Genomic DNA, 17,083 nt, shown 5'->3' with positions numbered 1-17,083 from the left:
GTATGCTGAAGAACCAAGGCTGAGTGATTGATGACAGATGCTGAAATGGGAGCCCCCAGTTGGATGGTATTGGTCAAACAGCATGCCTGAGCTGGCTGCTTACTCTAGGCATAGCAGAATTTCCTGTGATATTTTTGCCACACTGGTGACATCATAAATGAGTACGCCTATGGATCCCAGCATACACACCATTTGAGGGGGTGGGGACATTCTTTTATGAAGACAGATCTCTGTTGACCATAGTAAGCTTACTAAAGCTGGAGAGGTATTTGTACTGCACCTCACTATCTATTTTTTCTTGACCCCAATTTCATCATTTGAAAGAAAGTTCAGCATATAAATAATTTAACTACCCAGGATCATGATGATGCTAAGTAAGTATTTTCCTTTCTTCAATCATGGTACACAACTTGCAGTCTTGGTTTTAGAACATTCCAGAAAGCCTCTAACTCTTGAGGACCACTAAAGCTACTCCAAAGGTTATTCTGGTTATTAAATAAGACAGCAGTGGCTGGGTGCATGCCTATGATCCTAGTGGCTTGGGAGGCTGAGGCAGGAGGATTGCAAGATCAAAGCCAGCCTTAGCAACTTAGCAAGGCCTGAAGCACAAGCCCTGTCTCAAAATAAAAAATAAAAAGGGCTGGGGATGTGGCTCAGTGGTTAAGTGCTCCTAGGTTCAATCCCTGGTACAAAACAAAACAAAAGAGCAGTGGTGAGGGAGGTGGCAGTATTTGCATTTTTTAAAACAGGGATATGACGACTACAAAGATCTGGGAAATTTGGGTACCTAAGTCATAGATTAATGCCTTGGAAAATTTACTCTGTAGAAAGTGAACTTCTGGGAGTAATCAGGGACATAGGGAAAACAAGGGAAGGAAGGAAGAAATTCTGACTCATCTTCCATTACGATAGTGACAGCAGGCAGGGTGCTCACCTCTAACAGGATGTAGATCCAGAAAGACATGGCATAAATTGAATCTGATTTTCTCAAAGAAACTGTGGAATTAGGGAGTTACAGTATTGAACAAAACCTCAATTCAAACTTTTTACTAAAACAACCACATACACCTTAGTGAACTGATTCTACATACATGGTTAAGAGCTTCCGACATGAATATAATATCAAGGAAAGGCGACAATGTAGCAACTAATTATTTACAATCGTGTTTACTAGGATAGTATGTCATTTTCAAATCCTTCTTAATTGTAATTCTTGCCCTATTTATAAGAGCAATAATCAAATGTTGCAGGAAGAGCTGCAAGAAATCATGAGATCTGAAAAATATACATACTTTTTTTTTTGAGATGTCTGTAGACATTTTTGAGAATTTTGGAGGAGAGATTTAGGGGCAATTGACAACTTTTTGGTAAAGTAAACAGAGAAATAAGTTTGGCCATATAATCTCATTGTAAAAGTCCTCATGGCAAACATGAGTGTTAGAAATCAAATCATTGGGCTGGGGTTTCAGCTCAGTGGTAGAGGGCTTGCCTATCACTTGTGAGGCATTGGTTCAATCCTCAGCACTACATATAAACAAACATAATGAAGGCCCATTGACAAGTAAAAAATATTTTTAAAAAAGAAATCAAATTGTTGATTATTTGGCTGCCTCTAAAATAGAAAGTATTTTTAGCAGCAATTTTACCTACATTTATAATTTCCTATGACCCATTTTCCTAACAGTATGAAAGAACATCCCTATAAGAAGATTCTACCAGCTTTTATATTAGCACTAATATAATCATATTCTCTCATCCCCCCCCCCATATAGTTCTACACATTATCCAAGAGTCTTAGTTTGGCCTTCAGCACAATAGTAAATATAAAAATCCCAAACTAGAATTTGATACCATGTTCAGAAAAATCACACTCTTCTGTGTTACCCCTTTTGTATGTATTGCTAATCCAGGAAGATCAGTTGGGGAAATGGTTCAAGAACAATTCTCCATAAGCACTAAAGAGTTCTACGGGGCCTCTGAGGGTACTGAGATCTGTCTCCAGGGAGGGACATGGTGGGGTAGAGAGGGAGAGTAGGGGAGGTCCCTGAAGCACTGTTCCTTAAAACTCTGCAGGTGGACACATTGACTGCCCGTTAGCCAAACAGAACTCCAGTTGTTGTTCTCATCGTGCTGGTTTCTTTTTTCTGTTTTTTTTTTTTTTTTTTTTTTTGTCTGAATAAGAAGGAATAAGGTTGGGATTAGATAAAGAGAATGAAGTGAAGACAGGGGAATAGGAAAGACAGTAGAATTAATTGGATGTAAATTTCCTATGCTCATATAGAATACATGGCCAGTGTAACTCCACACCATGTACACTCACAAGAATGGGATCCTAATTAGAATAAGTTATACTCCATGTATGAATAATATGCCATAATATACTCTACTGTCATGATATCTAAAATGAACAAATGATTAAAAAAGAAGGAATAAGGAAAGTATCTGGATAAAGAAATCATAATATTTCCAGATGAATTAGTGTGGAGTCTGTAATAGTCTTCACTCAACAGTCATACCTGGTCATGTCATTAAAAACTTGGTCAATGCATTTTGTTAACAAAAACAAATTTGGTGGGGGGTGGGGTACTAGGGATTGAACTTGGAAGTGATTTACGACTGAAATACATTCCTAGTCCTTTTAATTTTCTTATATTTTGACAAGAGTCTTGATAAGTTGCTGAGGCTAGCCTTCAATTTGAGATCCTCCTGCCTCAGTCTTCTGGGGCACTGGGATTACAGGCGTGCACTACCATGCCTGGCAGTCAGTGTGTTGTGAATGGACATGCCTAGCAGTTTTTCATTTTTGGAAAAAAAATATGACTAAAGAAAAAGATATTAAGATATTAAAATATTTGTAGCATTGTCAATTGATGTTTTCTATTAATGAAATCACCCAAATCTGGTAAACTAGAATCTGGGAGTCTGCATTGCTTGTTTTGAAAATAGGCAGTTTGAAAGGTCTCGTTTAGCAATCACTAAAACATGTGGAACCAAGGCAGGCAGAAAAGAGAGAAAAATCTAGATTTCTATGCAGAGGATAACAAAAGAAGAGTTGCCCTTTGAATGAAGACCACTCCATGGGTCCTCTCTCAGGCTGCCCCTGAGAGGCTGCCCCTGAGAGGCTGAGTGGAGGTAGCAACTTCGGCCACAGGCAGCAGGGTGGGGTGGGGGTATGGGCGCAGAGAGAGGCACCTGGGCAGAAATACAAGAGACAGGTGAGCACTGAGGGTCTGGATTTACTTCAGACTGGAGAAGTGATGAAGTCCCCTAGACCCTGGTGGGCTGGCCTAGTCACTGATGCCAAGAAGAATGAGAAATTTGTCTTATTTTATCAAAGACTCCAACTCCATGGAAGTAGTGAGCCACTCTCTTCTTCATTCCCTCAGACTCCATAAGTGCATCAGAGTGAAATGTTACTACACTCACATGTTCTCTCTTGTTCGCCGAAAGACCCGTATGCCAGCACTTGTCATACGCCAGCCTCTGCTCTGAGCATTACCGAGGTGCGGAGGTGACTAAGATACACTGCTGTCCTCAGAATGTTAGAGCCTACTGGGGAGATGCAAGTACAGAAAATGAGAATATGAGTGTCTCAAAGTAATATAAATAAAAATCTGTGAGGTTCTTAAATCAAAATCTGTGAGGTGTTAAAAGATAGCAAAGTGATAGCCAGCAGGAGGAACAGAACGGGCTTTGTAGAAGAGATGGAGCTGGCTTTGAGACAGCTGTAAGGGAGGAGGGGCTGACACGCTCCCAGGAATTGGAGGTCACAGAGGAGGCAGCACCAGTAAGGCAGCAAGGCAGGGAAGGGGCTTCAATGGCTAGGGAAAGAAGGAAAGATGGGACCTGCGAATTACGTTTCACCAAACAGCAAGGGAAGGCAAAATTTTAAGGACCATAAAATTTAAGATTCTAACACCAAGGAAGCAGTGAGCATCCATTCTCTTATCAGAGAGTGATGATAAATATCAGAGGCCTGAATATTTGAAATAAGAGCAGGGAGAAGAGGCCTGCTGTATTTAAGAGGAAGAAATAATTCATAAAGCAAGCAAAGACAGCAAATTTGGATTCTAAGCACCCAGACACCCTCCTAACCACGTTCTCCTTCTGATCTTATACAACAACACACGTTTCATGTGTTCCCTGTCTTCAAAAACCCACAGGGGGTCACCCTCCAAAAATAACTAGCCAAAATTCGATTTCACTCAAAATAGATTTTGCTCCCCGCCCAGGAATGTGCTAGTCAAAAGTCATCAAAACAAGTTCAGGAACACAGACTTAAAGAGAATCCTGTGTATCCAAACTGCAGTCTTATTAAATGCTCATCAGTGACACTTGACAGTGAAGGGAACATGTGTGGAGAGCATGTTTCAGTCTCAGACTTCGAGACGACTAAATACCTAATTGAAATGGTATCCCAAATCTTTAGCTGCACTGTCATGTTCTTTTTTGGGGGGGTGCAGAAACTGTTAGAAAATAGATTAGCTAAATTTCTGAAGGAAACCACTACAAACAAACTCATTTAGGGACTTGAACAGCACTATTTCCTGCAAGGTCACAAAAGAATGCTGGAGAATACTTGAGCATTTTTCCTTCAAAGAGCTCTGTCGGTATTGACTAGCTTACAAGGCCTGGGTTCACATTATCGATGTCATTATATAGCTAGGGAATCACACATGCTAAAGCCTGGGAAAGCATAGCCTTTGAGGAGCCTTTTGAAAACACAGCTTTGGCTTATACACAAACCAGTACCCAGAGATTCAGAAATCATGTGATGGAGTGGAGGTTGTGGTGTTCTCCTCCAGATGTTTGGAATCCAGAAGATAACCACATCAAATTTCTATTATTTTGATCACATCTGTGCACTCAGTCACCTCATTCTATTATCTCTGCAAATCTTTAGTCTTTACAAACAAGTTACCGGACAACAACAAAGAAACACAGGCCTTAGGGCATGGAATTAAAGCCTCCTTATCGCTAGTAAATTATTATAGATCCACATACCACAAGCTTCCTTCCTGAAGAGCTAATGAATCCTAACTTTCATATATTAGCATTACTTAACATGAGATGGTAACAATTTGCATGGAGTTCACAAGAATCCTGAGAAGAATCAATTCAGCCAGGTGGCTGGACTCTGCTAGCATCTCTACCTGTATTAAGGATTCTCAGAGAAGTGGGACTTAAGCTATATATCATGATTTGGGGTAAAATGGAGAAAGGGAGGTACAAGACATTTCATGCCATTATATGCACACCAAGAGAAGGGACCAAAGCAACTTCTAAACTGGAGACGCTTTGACCTTGTTATTAATAAGGAGGGACTTCACAGTGAGGGTTTCACATACACACTCTATTCAGACTGCCTATAATGTTCTGTTTTCATATTAATTTTTAGAGGATAAAAATACAGCTTTGTTTCTTTCTATTTCAATTTATTTCTGATGACTAATCTAAATCCTATAACTGTCATTTATTTTTATGAGTATGTTGTCTGTTGTTTCAATTGATAGAACATATTTATTGATCAGAAGCAAGCACATAAATAAGTGGGCACAGGTGAAAGTTATATTAAGTAGCCACAGGGAAGAGACCCTGGATTCAGCTAGGGTTTGCTAAAAAAAGAAATCCAGATCAATATATTGGCTCGCTCTTTCTTGAAAGGCTTCTGCAGCCTCCCAAAAGGCAGTGTAACTCTGGAAACTTACTTCTGGGAATTTATCCTCAATAAGCACTAAAAATATAGGTAAAGATTTATGCTCAAGATGTTCATTACAGCATTACTTATAAGAGCAACAAATGAGAAACAACTTATAAGTTAATGCTTCATCCATACATTGGAATACTTTGCAGCCATTAATAATGTTTCAAAGTAATAGTTAATGACATTACAACATGTTTATAATATGAAATAAAATCACTTTACAAAAAATATATACATACACATACACACATACTCAATATCACAATCAATTATGATTAAAGCATATACAGAAAATGATTGGAAAATATGCATGATAAGTCATAGGAAGAGTGGAATTATGGATGATTTAAAAATATCTTCTAATCTTAAAATAATCATAAAGAAATCTGAAAGTCTCAAATTTTATGTGTGTATACACACACACACACACACACACACACACACACATATGCAGTGAGATGTAGTCAATAGAAAATAAATTTGAGAACCAGAAAATCTTGGGTTGAATCTGTTTGCTCTCTTACTGGTTAAGCCAGTTAACCTCTCTGAACCTCTCTATGCAAAGAGTTTGGCATAATAAACATTATTTACTCCAATTTTCCTAGCCCTTTACCTCTCCGTGAATGTTTAACAGACTACCCTATCTGTGGGAGCAGTGCAGAGGCTTCTTTGACAAGATGAGAAACCCCTGAATTTCCCTGTGCTTTGTATTAAAAAAAATTGAAAAAATGTGAAAATCATTCTTTCGGAGATTATTGATTCCAAAATGTGATTACAGGAATTATACCTCCAAGATATCTGCCTCCTAACAATTAAAACAGATAACACTCAACCCTCTTCAGGGTTAGCATTATCAGACTTACAAGCAATTTGTAAGGGTGTAAATTGCACAACCTTTTTGAAAGGCAGTTTGGTAATTGTCTCAAGAGAAATGTACGTATCATTTGCATTAGCAATTCCAGTTCTAGAAGTCTGTCCTAAGGAAATTATAGAGCTGGAGAAAAAAAATAAATCTCAGGATATGCTGGAAGCATATTCCCTGGGTTGGAACAAAGAGATTAACCTAGCAGGGACACAGGTGTCAATGGTTGAAAATTATTTTCTGACTTATTTTGAGAAAGAAAAGGTATATAATGCTAATTAGGAAAACGGCATACTAAATATTATATTCACTGTGATCCCAACCATTTTATATATGTGTGTACACTAAAAAAAGATGGGGAACAAGATAGTAATATTAATTGTAGTTGATTATGGAAGACTATAATTTTCTCTTCTATATTTTCCAACAAAATGTCATACATTACCTTCATAAGAAAAAGTCCTAAAACTCATCTGTCATCTGAAAAAGCAGAAAGCGAAGACTAACACCAGGCTTGAACAGGTCATGGTGTCCAATGGATGTCGTCGCCTGTTATCCTGCTCCCTTCCAGTCATTCTTTCTTTACAAAACTCATCTCTTAATCTCTTTTTTCCTGCCCTGGTTCCCGTGTCTTTCATCTAATTCAGTGTACCCAAGGGGCTGTTACTCTTGAAATAGTTAAAAAAAAAATGTTTTTTATGGAACGTCTTAGGGCTTTCAAAGGAAATCTGCATGATGTTACACCTCTAAACAGGATGCTATCCTGGTCAAGCAGAAAGCACTGGGCTTCAGATTCTAACAGACTTGGGTTTGAACCTTGGCTCAGTTTCAGTTTCATCTTCTTTAAGAGGGTTCACAATTCCAATTTTGCAGTTACAATAACAGTGGTACTTTAGTGAATGCATATGAAAATACCCACCAACATGCCTGATTTCCAATAATCCTTTTTATTCTCCCTTTGCACCTTAAGCTATTTTAAAATGGAGCTGTACACAAAATAAAAAAATGCTCTGAAAAGTCTTGATAACAAATTATGATTGAAGATAGTACACGTTACGTTTGTATTCAATGGGTTCCTAAAGCAGGGCCTGTGACCAAATAATGGCTACTGAGAATGAAAATGCTAACCTCACACTGAACTCTCTGCTTTCAGGGAGGGGAAAAGAATATTATTCTTTACCAGAAAGATCACACATTTTTGCTCTCTTACTCTAAGTTCAGTCTATAGCTAAAAGCAAGATGTATGAAAATTGCCAAGGATTTTTACAGAGCTCTCTATGTGTGAGTATGTGATTTTGGTCACTGTTAACGATTGAGGTATAAACAAGATGATTAGGCCACAAGGCAAATACTATAAGAAATCATTTTGTTTAATATAGAAAGGTGATTTCAAATTTAATATCCTTCATTTTCATTGGGTAAGGCACGAAAAATTATCCTTCTAAAACTGCATCCTCTTCCTGCAGTCAGCAGCAGTTACCAGTTTCCCGCCCTCTATGCAGTGAACTGAGCATGTGCAGCACCCCTCCCAGCACACACCTCTTAGCATTCGCCTTTGATGACTTCGTATAACTCAAAGATTATCCCATGACTTCAGACACACCTACTTCTTTATTTTAAAGAGTTTGCAATGTATAACACATTACATTACATTAGTGCATATTTAGGTTATCAATATTTCATTATAATTGATGTTACTATGAATACTTTATGTACAACTTTGCTTATATGTCCAACTATATGCATGGTGAACACTTAAAATTTATACACACAATTGTAAATTTTATGGGTAAACATTTAATATTTGCTATAATATCTGTATATAATTACATTTATGTATGTGTGTGCATGCATGTGTGTGTGTATATACACTAAATTGTCCTCTAAAGAGGTTGAACCCGTTTGTAGTGCTTTAATGGTATAGAAAAGTTCCATATGTTTACCAATTAGCATGATACTTTCTTATCTTTGCTAATACATGAAAATCTTTCAAATTTTAATTTGTATTGTTCTTATATTACACAAATATTTTAAATGTTTTCTTTTGCTCTGATTATATCATTTTCTTGTATTTCTATTGGATTGTTGGCCATTCTCTTTCTGACTTTAAAAAGTATATATCAGCTGAGAGCAGTGGCTCATGCCTGTAACCCCAGCTACTTAGGAGGCTAAGGTAGGAGGACCCAAAGTTCAATGTTAGACTGGCCAACTTGGCAAGACTCTGTCTCAAAATAAAAAACCCAAAAGGGCTGGGAACGTAGATCAGTGGTAGAGCACTTGCCTATTATGTGTAAGACCCTGGGTTCAATATCTGGTATCACACACTCACATGTAATGTTTTATATATTATATATTTACATTATATATTGATTTACATATTATAATGTATAATACAAGTATTAGGTATGTGTGTGCGTGTATATATATATATACACGCACACACATATAATATATACACACATATATATTATATATAACAATATATAAATCAATATATAATATATAAATAGGCATATTTTATATATTATATTGACTTATTATATATATATTTTGGGTATGTTGTATATGTATTGCATAATTTAACCTTTTGTCACATATGTTGCTAATTCTTCTTCTACTTTACCTCCTGCTTTCAACTTTGTTTATGGTGGGTTTTTTTGTGCATTAATTTTGGACAGTTTTAGAGTAGAATTTATCACAGATGCTGGGTTTCTATATTCTTTAGAAAGGCCTTATTTTTCTTCAACATTATGTTTTTTAAATTGTCCTACATTTTATTGTGGTATTTTGTGGTTCAGTATTTTATTATATTTTTTGTTCTAGTGGAAATTTAGTTTGGAGTAAGGATTTTTTTTTTTCCAGACTGCTAATCATTTTTCCCAGTACACTTTCTTAAATCCCTTTCCCTCCTCTGAAATGCCACTCTTATCACAGGATAGAATACTCTGTGTATTTGGGTCTCTTTCATGACCACGAAAATATTAAAAAACTAAAATATAATGCGGATAGAAGCAGCACTGATAAAAGGATTAAAATCAATGCGGAAATAGAGCAAGGCAAACTTTGCTTGCACTGCCTGAGATGGGACATTGACTTTGAGCTGGTAAAATTGATGGTGTTCTTAGAACTGTTCCATATCCTGTCTGTGGTGTTGATGTATCTATGATGTTATAAAATCTCATAGAACTGTACAACCAAGATAATTTTATGAATGTAAATTTAAAATTAACAAAGAATAATGTCTAAACATCAGTAAGAAGACGTGTTTTGTGAAAAGAAACCACGAACTCATTTCTTTCTCATCCTTTCCTTTTCTTTCCTTCCCTCCCTCCCTTCTCTTTCTTCTTTCTTTCTTATAATCTACTACTTGTTCTATGAACAAGGAAAACATTGTCTTTATGTCTCTTTAAAATTTTTTTGCTTTCTTTCTTTGCCTGCTGAGAAGACATACTTTCAGCAAGAGAAACCAATTCATACTAAAGTATAAATGATTGCCAACATCTTCCTCTATATAGAGTTTAAACTTGGAGTGGGAGGAATTTGCGGGGAGGATTCAGCTAAAGCAAAGATCTTTGTGCCACAGCAAAGCACAAAGACTCCAGGTTCAAGGTTGCTGGATATGAATCATGCCTCTACATCCCCTTTCTGAGTGATTTTCAGAAAGTTACCTATCTTCATTTCTAGTCCTTCTCAAGGGTAACAAGAAAGTTTATTTTATGTAATTAAAACAAGGATGCAATGAGATAATACATGTAAAAAACATTCTTAGGAGTGCCAGAGGCATTAGTAAAAGTTAACTACTTCATTGTTGCTGTTAATTTCAGGCATGAGCAGACAGTTGTGGCTTCCCACATAACCAGAAACCTGGTCACTGCTTTGTCACAGTCACAGTATGAGGCAGTATGAAGAGCATAGGATGCCTGTGTTTGAGTCTCTACAACTACCATAAAAGTATAATTTTGGGTAAAGTAGCCTCCATTTTCTTTTTCTTGTTTTCTCTTTTTCTTTTTTCACCCCAGGGATTGAACCCTAGGGATGCTTAACCACTGAGATACAACCCCAGCCTCTTTTGTATTTTATTTTGAGAAAGGGTCTTGCTAAGTTGCTTAAGGACTTGCTAAGTTGCTGAGGCTGGCTTTGATCTTTCGATCCTCCTGCCTCAGCCTCCCAAGCTGGTGGAATTACAAGCATGTACCACCACACCCAGCTAGTTGACTCCATTTTCCAGTCTGTTTCCTTGTTTATAAGATTCTGACCTCACAGGTGTTTTGGGAAGAACGAATAAGATAATATATGTGTGAAAAGCTTTGCTAACCTAGAAGCATCTAACATGTTGATTATACTAGAAAATCTCCATCCCAGCCACAGATTATTGTTATGTTCTTGGTTAACACACTCACATTCATTTATATAGTGAACCTGTATAAGATTCATTGGAGATATAAAAATAAATAATAAAGGTAACTTGCCATTATACGCTCCTACAGAATCCTAGTTTTTTAAAAAATTAAAAGTTCATAGTGAAGTAGGCATGGGCAAAAATGTTTATGAGTCTTTTATGCATTTTTAAATTGAGTTTTTGTGTTCCCAATTAATTAAAAAAGAAAAATATGCACATTTTATCTTCCATTATAATTCAAAAAGCATTTTTTTCTTTTCATTATAATTCTAGGCTATGATGCCAATCTTCATTTCAGAAAAAAAATATGGAAAAGTCCATTTTTATAGTATGATCTTGGTCCCAAGATACCATATAAAACTGGATCATATAGTACAATTAACAAAAACTATCATGTTGTGCATCATCATGCCACAAATAGACCTAAACATAAAAAAAGATTTTTTTTCCTATTCTTGAGCTGTTGTCCTCAGGACTCTTAGAGAAACTCATTTACTGTATTACATATTTGAAAAGGAGTCCTTTATTAATTAATGAGATGATGCACACTGAAAAACTTGGTAACCAGGTCAGTAAACTGCACAGTATGCTGCCATAGGCAAGATGCTCCTGTGATCAGTCTCAGCAATGTCTAACAGGCATCTCAAAGGTAACCTGGTTTCCACCCTCATCCAGAGCTGCTCCTGCCATCTTCCTATCTCAGTTTATGGCAACTCCATCCTTCCAGTTGCTCAGGTCAGAACCTAGCAGTCATCATTGATTTCTTTCCTTTTTTTTTCTCAATCCACATTGAATGCATCAGCAAATCCGGTTAGTTCTACCTTTCAAATATATCTGGAATCCAACCACAGCTCACTGCCCTGACTGCTCCCACACTGGTGCCAGTCATCAGCAACTCTTGCCTGTAAGATTGCAACAGTGTCCCATCCACCCTGGCCTCTTTCAGTTTTCTGCACTGTATCTACTGGTCCCTAACTTACAATTGTGCTTATATTTTGATTATTGTTTGTCTCTTCCTGCTGGAACCCAAGTTCTATCAGGGCAGGAAATTCTCTGTTTCACTCACTTTGGTATCTCTTGTGCCTGGAATAGTGGCTGGCATGTAAAAGACACTCATTATATTTATTGATAAGAAACAGCTTCTTAATGGGTCTCCTTGCTTTCATTCTTGCCCCTGGCCATCTATTTTCAACAAAGCCTTTTGAGTGTTTCTATTAAAATCCAGCCAGCAATACTCGGTCCTCTGTTCCCCATCTCACTGGGAGGAAATGTCAAAGTCCTGACAATGATCCTACATGATCTGCACTCCCAGCCTGCAATTGCATCCCCACTACCTCTCCGCCCTCCTCCAAGGCTTGCTTTGCTCTCCCTATCCTCACCTCCCTCCAACTTACCAAGCTGTCTCTGCACTGATTATTCTCTCTGCTTGGCAATCTCTACCGGCCTCAGTCTCCTGGCTCCCTGCTCACCCCTTCAGCTCTTTGCTCCAATTTCTCCTTCTCTTACAAACCTACCTGCCTTTTACACTCACTGTTTTGTTTGTTGTCTTTCTTTCCCTCTAGAGAATAAAAACTCCAAAGTCAGCATTTTTCTCTCTGCTACTCCTTGTGGAAGCCTAGCACCTAAGAGAGTTCTTGGCACACAGCTGGCGCTCCACGAGTTTGGGCTGAATGAAGGGCGGTGGTGGTGTTCTCTCACTGGGCCAGAAACCCACAGCGGCAGCTCCCAGTGGAGATGGGACACTCTCAAGCTGCTCTCACAGCCTCCTATTTTTCATGACATCCTGGAGGCCTGGCATAGTACATCAACCTTTCTCGAAAACACATGAATAGTGTAAAAGTTCTCCTTGAGAGGGAACAGAACTGTCATTTCCCTATACACTTTCCTGCCTTTATTTTATTTTTTTTAAGGCACCGGTAAGGATTTTTCCCATTAAAATGTATTTATTTCATAGGCAAATTTTTCCCCCCCAGATCAGCCTTATCCCTGTTTTTCTGGCCACAGCTGCAAAGTTTAGTATTAGTGCCAGAGGCAACTGATTAGTTAAAAAATATATGCTCTGCCCTAGGCTGGCAACCACTTGTATTTCATTATAAAAGGATATTAAAAATGATGCCTTGGACTTCTGCATGGTACAACACATCTGTCACCTGGTTCATGCTGACACTATGCTTATGAGAGTGAGTGGAAGTTGGTATTGTTCCCATGAGCAGATGAGGGAGTTGAGGCCCCCAAAAGTTGGTAATTTAGGAGACCCTTGGCATGATTTCCTATTTTTTAATCTTTTTTAAAAAATCTTGTTTTATTGTAAGTTGTCTCAAACCCTTCCACAGAAAGGCTGTCCTGGGTTATGTGACTGATGTTTCTGAAAAAGGTTTCAATTCTGGACACTCTGTTGGCCTGTGGAACATCTGTGCTTAATACCCTGTCATGACACTGCTGCTCATCAGAATGGGAGCTCTCATAAACTGACAGAGATCAACAGGATGCAACCATCTTGTGATTTCAGTTTCTAAGAAAGCACATGATTCATAAAATTATAGTTTTCCCCCCTATATTCTTATCTAGTGGCAATCCAATTTTAGACCCCCATCTCAGGTCAGTTTCTGAAGAAAAGTTTTTACCTTTTCTTAAAACACCAGAATGTCATTCTACTAAATAGCTTTAAAGTCACATCCCTAAAAGAATCTTTCCCTGAAGCCCCAGACCCAGACCTCCCTCCTACACCACCAGGGTACTCCTTTATCCAATTTTCCCCCTGTACCTGTCTATTTACCAGCTGCATCTCTCAACACACCCACATCTTACAGCAGGATTTAATCACCTCTGTATTCCAAGAAGCTCACACAGCCTTGGCGCATGAGAGATGTCAATGCAGGATGGCTGAATAAATGACCGAAAGAAGGTAGCTATTAAAGATAATGTTAAGGGGGACGTGACACTCCCGATATGGACTCCAAGCCATACATTCTTGGTTCCTCTCCACCCCCCTCACATACTCCAGACTGTTGTGCTATGAAGTGGAAAATGGATGGGACCAGTCCTGCTCCTTCCTTGCTTCTTTCTCCTAAAGAGACAGGTGCTGGAGGGGAGCGTGCAGCCACCTGTACCTCCAAGTCATCAGTTTTATATGGGAGGGCAGACCCCATGGTGGAAGGCTTGTGGTGGTCTGGTATTTCCAGGGATGGGTAGATATGTGGGTGTAATTTGGGAGCTCCATATCAGGACACACATTTTCCCACAGTTAAAGCTAAACCCTCTAACACTGAGTGGTATTCTATATTCCATCTAATTTTGCCTTGCATTTTATTTATAAATTGGTTCAGATATAAGGGTGTGAGAGGTTTTCTTTCTGTTTTTTGTTTGTTTTTCCCAGTGGGGGCCCTTAAATGCCCTCCCAGGGCAGACCTGTAGGCTTTGAGATTTTTTATTTGAAAGGCTTCTCTGAGGCTACAAATTACTGCTATGACTCTCTTATTAATAACGTAGAAAATGGCCAGCGATATATTGCTGGGAACAACACATTCCTGTGAATCCAACATGCTCACAAGGGCTAACATTTGTGATGATAAAAACTTCTCTGCCATCCGTAGATTTCATTTTGTTGATATTCCTAGAGTCATCTGATTCAGAGAGTATCTGATTCCCTATATCAAACTTCCAGACTCTCCCCTGATCGTTTCCCTTTCTCCCAAACTTTTAAATGTCACTCTCATTAATGCAACCACATGAGCTAGAAGTGACAAGACCCCCTCCACCTTCCCTCATTCAGAGCTGACAAAATGTGTTAGGGTGAGTGGCATCTTCCTGTAAAAGGTGTTTGCTACAGCTCACAGAGTGGAGTCCAGATCCCTGGACCCAAAGGTGTCAACTGGATCTAGCAGCTGAGAAGCTTCTTTGGGTCCTACAGACATCCTTCGTCACTACTCACTAGGGCCTTCCACTGGGGAACAACTTGGGCTGATGATAAAATACTCCAACTTATTTGGGGGAGCATTTATCAGAGCTGATTTCACACAGTCTGTCAGATAAGGTTTCAGATAAGGAAACTGCTTTACAGAGAAACAGCTAATAATTGGAAAGGTGGGCATCTGAGCCCCTATCATTTAGATACCAATAGCCATACTTGCTATTTCCATTCCTGTATAGTGCCAGAGCTGGGCCTCATCCCCTCACTGGAAAACTCACTATGAAGTATGAGACACTAGTAGTAGAGGTGAGGACACTCTACATGGAATAGATGGTATATTACTATTAGTTTTTTTTTTTAATTTTAAAATTTTTGGTACTGGGGATTGAATCTAGGGGTGCTTAACCACTGAGCCTTTTATCCCTGGCCTTTTTGAAATTTTGAGACAGGGTCTCACTAAATTGCTTAATGCCTTGATAAGTTGCTGAGGCTGGCCTTGAACTTGTGATCCTCTTGCCTCAGCCTCCTGAGTCACTGGGATTATAGGCATGCACCACAGCACCTGGCTTCTACCAGGGTTTTAAAGGACTGTGGCACTGTCCTGCACAGATGGAGAGAAGAGGAACAGAAAAATGGTCTTCAGGGATGTGTGAGGACACATAAATATGTGGCCACCCATCAGTAAGCTGATATCCCCAGTAAGTAGATATAAGTAGAGTTTGGGGACAATTAATTCTCTGGCTTATTAGCAGATGCTACATAAACACAAAGAGCAGGACACTCCCATGAGCCTCTGCTTCCCAGAAGCTATCTTTCTCAACTGAGGTTTCAAGATCCATAGGACAATTCCAGCTTCCCTCCCTTGTCATTGGACACTTGGGGTTTATCCTCTTGTTGACAAGTGTCTCACTGAACCACCTCTTACCAAGAGAAGTACATCTCCCCCAAATTGCCCCCCCCAGCCCCTATCCTCACTCTTTTTGTTATAGAAACAGAATTCACACAGAATGCCACTCACTGCTACATTATCCATATGATTAAATACTAGATGACCTAAGGTCCAAGAGGGACTCTAGTCATTCTGGATTCAGTGTCCCCAGAATCAACTCCATGAACATGATCTAAACAGAGGCTCATATTTCCTGTTTCACCCTTTTTCTTCTGTATCCAGTATCATTGATTCCAATACTGGATGTGAGAAAGCTGAGAGGCCAGGACTCTTCATTCACTAAACTGAACTGAGTAGCTGCCCAGTTCCAGTGTCGTCTACAAAACATCCTGCCCCCTACTCTCTTCCACTCAATTCCTATTATTTTGCTAATCAAGTTCTTGACCTTAACACTCCTTTCCTAGTCTGTTCTTATATATCTTTTCTCCAGTATATTCTCCAGTCTCGCTTCCTTTAAGGACACCCCTGAAAGCTCTCCCTAGGGTCATGGACACAGTTCCAACCCTTTCCTATATGCTGATCCCTCTCTGAAGCATTAGGGAAGGTGCTCATCACACCATCAATCAAGGGCAGGCCATCTGTCACCTGGAAACTTCAGCCATCATTCTCTTTGTCATTATTCCAGGCACTAATAAAAGCCACATTTGTGTGTTTAAGTTATTTCTAGCTCCTCCATCTCTAAAATATCAAGAAAAATATGGAGAGTTGTTCAATCTCTAGTTCATCAAATAATCACTCCCATCATCTAAAAACGTTTTGAAATCCTATATTCTCTGATCGAATGGTCCCAGACTGTTCAGAGAAGAGCCAAGAGTTCTCTTTCCATCTAGTTCTACCCTCTATTTCCTTCCCCTGCCAAGCCTGGCCATGCAACTACCATGGCTGCTAGCTCTGATCTTCTGCCAGGCTCTTCCTCTTGGCACTGTTCAATGTACACACCTGTGAATTGACACTTTGATCTAAACTTCCTTTCCTATTTGATGTGTAAGGTATATAACTTTTATATCTCATCAAGTGCATATCTCTTGGACCACAAGTTCCTGGAAGACAGGGCTATACAGAAAAATCAGGAACTTTTTGCTAAGAAGAATTTATGCAAGTAGATGTGATTTGGTGCTTATGGGCATAGCATTTAAAGTCACTCGAATTATACACCAAATTTAATAGCTTGTGTCTAGATCTCAGTCCTGGACATGCAATTTCATCATCTTATCCACCCACGTGTTCAGTTGTTTCTACATCTGGTGCAGTTGCTGGGA

At 38.9% G+C, this 17,083-nt stretch overlaps 1 protein-coding gene across 3 annotated transcripts in view; it reads right to left on the bottom strand.

The window, feature by feature from the left end:
- Nfia (nuclear factor I A) overlaps positions 1–17,083 on the bottom strand; it is a 351,492-nt gene that overhangs the window by 32,613 nt on the left and 301,796 nt on the right. The window lies entirely within an intron of this gene.

Source organism: Urocitellus parryii, chromosome 11 (genome assembly GCF_045843805.1).
Source record: "Urocitellus parryii isolate mUroPar1 chromosome 11, mUroPar1.hap1, whole genome shotgun sequence".
In the NCBI taxonomy this organism is placed as follows: domain Eukaryota; kingdom Metazoa; phylum Chordata; class Mammalia; order Rodentia; family Sciuridae; genus Urocitellus; species Urocitellus parryii.
Note: the sequence above shows the minus strand (reverse complement) of the source record. Positions and strands in the feature narration are given on the sequence as shown.